At 35.9% G+C, this 6,717-nt stretch overlaps 1 long non-coding RNA gene across 1 annotated transcript; it reads right to left on the bottom strand.

The window, feature by feature from the left end:
* Positions 1-348: 348 nt before the first annotated feature.
* On the bottom strand, positions 349-829 carry LOC144011298 (uncharacterized). Its single transcript, XR_013281648.1, has 2 exons — positions 544-829; positions 349-392 (listed from the first exon to the last, which is right to left on the bottom strand). It is a non-coding gene; the product is annotated as an uncharacterized LOC144011298 (long non-coding RNA).
* Positions 830-6,717: the final 5,888 nt, after the last annotated feature.

A 6,717-nucleotide genomic window follows, 5' to 3' on the forward strand; every position in this document is an offset into this window, starting at 1 on the left:
AAGCACTTTTGCTTCAGCTACGGCAGCATCAGCTTCCTTATGTAGTGTCAACACTTCTAATTCTGCATCGAGTTTGGCCTTTTCCAACTCACTTCGTGCCTTTTCCACCTTCAACTGTGCTTCTTTGGTTGCATACGACGCTCTCACCTTAGCAGCCTCCGCTTTGGCTCGAGCCTGGGCAGCGCTTACCACTGATGCAGATGAGTGGCCTGTCCTGGAACTGCGAACGGACCTGTTACTGAAAGCCATTTTGACCACGAAGAATCATCGAATGATGCCTTTTCACTGTAGTGTTTTCAACAGAGATGTTGGTGACACCAAGCTAAACCACAAATGAAGACCCTGGAGTGGAGTTGCAGCGTTTAATTGTCTTCATAAGCATGTGGTGAAAACTGTAAACACAAAAACACCAAGCCAATCGCCACACTGTAACGTCAACACAAAGAAAACAAGGTGCATCGATCTCATCACAACGATGATTCGATGAAAATAAACATTAATATCCATGCTAGCAAGTACAAAGTATAATAAAATGAAACTTACGGCATTCCTGCCTGACAATTCTACGTGGATGGCGCTGGATAGTGTTTAGGCTCGGCCCATGTGTTGTCTCTGTTCGTGCAAGATGGCGTCCCGGAAGTACGTCATCGAAAACCGGAAGTACGACATCAAAAACCGGAAATATGTTAAACGATACTATTTTCCTTCTAACATAAATCAAATTGTTAATTACAATCCAAACAAAAATCCTTTTTATATAACGAACATGAATATATATTTTTAACATTACAATTTAAAGCAATAAACTAATTTACATCAAAAAAGCCGTGGAGGCAACACAGACACATTCAGCTCAAATGTACACAATTGCTGATTATGGCTGTCAAATCTAAACCAAACGTTGTGCACTCAAATCCTTTGCTGTATTTAGTTTATTTTGGCATCCGGATGATGATTCTAGCATGAAATTGCTTGGGCACCTGTTAATTTTTAAGATTTTGACACATTCAGCTCAAATGTACAATCATGCGCTAAAAACGCATTTAAAGCAATAAAAAGGTGATTATGGCTGTCAAACCTAAACCAAACGTTGTGCACTCAAACCTTTTGCTGTATTTAGTTTATTTTGGCATCCGGATGATGATTCTAGCATGAAATTGCTTGGGCACCTGTTAATTTTTAAGATTTTGACACATTCAGCTCAAATGTACACAATTGCTGATTATGGCTGTCAAATCTAAACCAAACGTTGTGCACTCAAATCTTTTGCTGTATTTAGTTTATTTTGGCATCCGGATGATGATTCTAGCATGAAATTGCTTGGGCACCTGTTAATTTTTAAGATTTTGACACATTCAGCTCAAATGTACAATCATGCGCTAAAAACGCATTTAAAGCAATAAAAAGGTGATTATGGCTGTCAAACCTAAACCAAACGTTGTGCACTCAAATCTTTTGCTGTATTTAGTTTATTTTGGCATCCGGATGATGATTCTAGCATGAAATTGCTTGGGCACCTGTTAATTTTTAAGATTTTGACACATTCAGCTCAAATGTACACAATTGCTGATTATGGCTGTCAAATCTAAACCAAACGTTGTGCACTCAAATCTTTTGCTGTATTTAGTTTATTTTGGCCTCCGGATGATGATTCTAGCATGAAATTGCTTGGGCACCTGTTAATTTTTAAGATTTTGACACATTCAGCTCAAATGTACAATCATGCGCTAAAAACGCATTTAAAGCAATAAAAAGGTGATTATGGCTGTCAAACCTAAACCAAACGTTGTGCACTCAAATCTTTTGCTGTATTTAGTTTATTTTGGCATCCGGATGATGATTCTAGCATGAAATTGCTTGGGCACCTGTTAATTTTTAAGATTTTGACACATTCAGCTCAAATGTACACAATTGCTGATTATGGCTGTCAAATCTAAACCAAACGTTGTGCACTCAAATCTTTTGCTGTATTTTGTTTATTTTGGCATCCGGATGATGATTCTAGCATTAAATTGCTTGGGCACCTGTTAATTTTTAAGATTTTGACACATTCAGCTCAAATGTACAATCATGCGCTAAAAACGCATTTAAAGCAATAAAAAGGTGATTATGGCTGTCAAACCTAAACCAAACGTGCACTCAAATCTTTTGCTGTATTTAGTTTATTTTGGCATCCGGATGATGATTCTAGCATGAAATTGCTTGGGCACCTGTTAATTTTTAAGATTTTGACACATTCAGCTCAAATGTACACAATTGCTGATTATGGCTGTCAAATCTAAACCAAACGTTGTGCACTCAAATCTTTTGCTGTATTTAGTTTATTTTGGCATCCGGATGATGATTCTAGCATGAAATTGCTTGGGCACCTGTTAATTTTTAAGATTTTGACACATTCAGCTCAAATGTACAATCATGCGCTAAAAACGCATTTAAAGCAATAAAAAGGTGATTATGGCTGTCAAACCTAAACCAAACGTTGTGCACTCAAATCTTTTGCTGTATTTAGTTTATTTTGGCATCCGGATGATGATTCTAGCATGAAATTGCTTGGGCACCTGTTAATTTTTAAGATTTTGACACATTCAGCTCAAATGTACACAATTGCTGATTATGGCTGTCAAATTTAAACCAAACGTTGTGCACTCAAATCTTTTGCTGTATTTAGTTTATTTTGGCATCCGGATGATGATTCTAGCATGAAATTGCTTGGGCACCTGTTAATTTTTAAGATTTTGACACATTCAGCTCAAATGTACAATCATGCGCTAAAAACGCATTTAAAGCAATAAAAAGGTGATTATGGCTGTCAAACCTAAACCAAACGTTGTGCACTCAAATCTTTTGCTGTATTTAGTTTATTTTGGCATCCGGATGATGATTCTAGCATGAAATTGCTTGGGCACCTGTTAATTTTTAAGATTTTGACACATTCAGCTCAAATGTACACAATTGCTGATTATGGCTGTCAAATCTAAACCAAACGTTGTGCACTCAAATCTTTTGCTGTATTTAGTTTATTTTGGCATCCGGATGATGATTCTAGCATGAAATTGCTTGGGCACCTATTAATTTTTAAGATTTTGACACATTCAGCTCAAATGTACAATCATGCGCTAAAAACGCATTTAAAGCAATAAAAAGGTGATTATGGCTGTCAAACCTAAACCAAACGTTGTGCACTCAAATCTTTTGCTGTATTTAGTTTATTTTGGCATCCGGATGATGATTCTAGCATGAAATTGCTTGGGCACCTGTTAATTTTTAAGATTTTGACACATTCAGCTCAAATGTACACAATTGCTGATTATGGCTGTCAAATCTAAACCAAACGTTGTGCACTCAAATCTTTTGCTGTATTTAGTTTATTTTGGCATCCGGATGATGATTCTAGCATGAAATTGCTTGGGCACCTGTTAATTTTTAAGATTTTGACACATTCAGCTCAAATGTACACAATTGCTGATTATGGCTGTCAAATCTAAACCAAACGTTGTGCACTCAAATCTTTTGCTGTATTTAGTTTATTTTGGCATCCGGATGATGATTCTAGCATGAAATTGCTTGGGCACCTGTTAATTTTTAAGATTTTGACACATTCAGCTCAAATGTACACAATTGCTGATTATGGCTGTCAAATCTAAACCAAACGTTGTGCACTCAAATCTTTTGCTGTATTTAGTTTATTTTGGCCTCCGGATGATGATTCTAGCATGAAATTGCTTGGGCACCTGTTAATTTTTAAGATTTTGACACATTCAGCTCAAATGTACAATCATGCGCTAAAAACGCATTTAAAGCAATAAAAAGGTGATTATGGCTGTCAAACCTAAACCAAACGTTGTGCACTCAAATCTTTTGCTGTATTTAGTTTATTTTGGCATCCGGATGATGATTCTAGCATGAAATTGCTTGGGCACCTGTTAATTTTTAAGATTTTGACACATTCAGCTCAAATGTACACAATTGCTGATTATGGCTGTCAAATCTAAACCAAACGTTGTGCACTCAAATCTTTTGCTGTATTTAGTTTATTTTGGCATCCGGATGATGATTCTAGCATGAAATTGCTTGGGCACCTGTTAATTTTTAAGATTTTGACACATTCAGCTCAAATGTACAATCATGCGCTAAAAACGCATTTAAAGCAATAAAAAGGTGATTATGGCTGTCAAACCTAAACCAAACGTTGTGCACTCAAATCTTTTGCTGTATTTAGTTTATTTTGGCATCCGGATGATGATTCTAGCATGAAATTGCTTGGGCACCTGTTAATTTTTAAGATTTTGACACATTCAGCTCAAATGTACACAATTGCTGATTATGGCTGTCAAATCTAAACCAAACGTTGTGCACTCAAATCTTTTGCTGTATTTAGTTTATTTTGGCATCCGGATGATGATTCTAGCATGAAATTGCTTGGGCACCTGTTAATTTTTAAGATTTTGACACATTCAGCTCAAATGTACACAATTGCTGATTATGGCTGTCAAATCTAAACCAAACGTTGTGCACTCAAATCTTTTGCTGTATTTAGTTTATTTTGGCCTCCGGATGATGATTCTAGCATGAAATTGCTTGGGCACCTGTTAATTTTTAAGATTTTGACACATTCAGCTCAAATGTACACAATTGCTGATTATGGCTGTCAAATCTAAACCAAACGTTGTGCACTCAAATCTTTTGCTGTATTTAGTTTATTTTGGCATCCGGATGATGATTCTAGCATGAAATTGCTTGGGCACCTGTTAATTTTTAAGATTTTGACACATTCAGCTCAAATGTACACAATTGCTGATTATGGCTGTCAAATCTAAACCAAACGTTGTGCACTCAAATCTTTTGCTGTATTTAGTTTATTTTGGCATCCGGATGATGATTCTAGCATGAAATTGCTTGGGCACCTGTTAATTTTTAAGATTTTGACACATTCAGCTCAAATGTACACAATTGCTGATTATGGCTGTCAAATCTAAACCAAACGTTGTGCACTCAAATCTTTTGCTGTATTTAGTTTATTTTGGCCTCCGGATGATGATTCTAGCATGAAATTGCTTGGGCACCTGTTAATTTTTAAGATTTTGACACATTCAGCTCAAATGTACAATCATGCGCTAAAAACGCATTTAAAGCAATAAAAAGGTGATTATGGCTGTCAAACCTAAACCAAACGTTGTGCACTCAAATCTTTTGCTGTATTTAGTTTATTTTGGCATCCGGATGATGATTCTAGCATGAAATTGCTTGGGCACCTGTTAATTTTTAAAATTTTGACACATTCAGCTCAAATGTACACAATTGCTGATTATGGCTGTCAAATCTAAACCAAACGTTGTGCACTCAAATCTTTTGCTGTATTTAGTTTATTTTGGCATCCGGATGATGATTCTAGCATGAAATTGCTTGGGCACCTGTTAATTTTTAAGATTTTGACACATTCAGCTCAAATGTACAATCATGCGCTAAAAACGCATTTAAAGCAATAAAAAGGTGATTATGGCTGTCAAACCTAAACCAAACGTTGTGCACTCAAATCTTTTGCTGTATTTAGTTTATTTTGGCATCCGGATGATGATTCTAGCATGAAATTGCTTGGGCACCTGTTAATTTTTAAGATTTTGACACATTCAGCTCAAATGTACACAATTGCTGATTATGGCTGTCAAATCTAAACCAAACGTTGTGCACTCAAATCTTTTGCTGTATTTAGTTTATTTTGGCATCCGGATGATGATTCTAGCATGAAATTGCTTGGGCACCTGTTAATTTTTAAGATTTTGACACATTCAGCTCAAATGTACACAATTGCTGATTATGGCTGTCAAATCTAAACCAAACGTTGTGCACTCAAATCTTTTGCTGTATTTAGTTTATTTTGGCCTCCGGATGATGATTCTAGCATGAAATTGCTTGGGCACCTGTTAATTTTTAAGATTTTGACACATTCAGCTCAAATGTACAATCATGCGCTAAAAACGCATTTAAAGCAATAAAAAGGTGATTATGGCTGTCAAACCTAAACCAAACGTTGTGCACTCAAATCTTTTGCTGTATTTAGTTTATTTTGGCATCCGGATGATGATTCTAGCATGAAATTGCTTGGGCACCTGTTAATTTTTAAGATTTTGACACATTCAGCTCAAATGTACACAATTGCTGATTATGGCTGTCAAATCTAAACCAAACGTTGTGCACTCAAATCTTTTGCTGTATTTTGTTTATTTTGGCATCCGGATGATGATTCTAGCATTAAATTGCTTGGGCACCTGTTAATTTTTAAGATTTTGACACATTCAGCTCAAATGTACAATCATGCGCTAAAAACGCATTTAAAGCAATAAAAAGGTGATTATGGCTGTCAAACCTAAACCAAACGTTGTGCACTCAAATCTTTTGCTGTATTTAGTTTATTTTGGCATCCGGATGATGATTCTAGCATGAAATTGCTTGGGCACCTGTTAATTTTTAAGATTTTGACACATTCAGCTCAAATGTACACAATTGCTGATTATGGCTGTCAAATCTAAACCAAACGTTGTGCACTCAAATCTTTTGCTGTATTTAGTTTATTTTGGCATCCGGATGATGATTCTAGCATGAAATTGCTTGGGCACCTGTTAATTTTTAAGATTTTGACACATTCAGCTCAAATGTACAATCATGCGCTAAAAACGCATTTAAAGCAATAAAAAGGTGATTATGGCTGTCAAACCTAAA

The sequence above is a fragment of the Festucalex cinctus genome, unplaced genomic scaffold (genome assembly GCF_051991245.1).
Source record: "Festucalex cinctus isolate MCC-2025b unplaced genomic scaffold, RoL_Fcin_1.0 HiC_scaffold_80, whole genome shotgun sequence".
Taxonomy (NCBI): domain Eukaryota; kingdom Metazoa; phylum Chordata; class Actinopteri; order Syngnathiformes; family Syngnathidae; genus Festucalex; species Festucalex cinctus.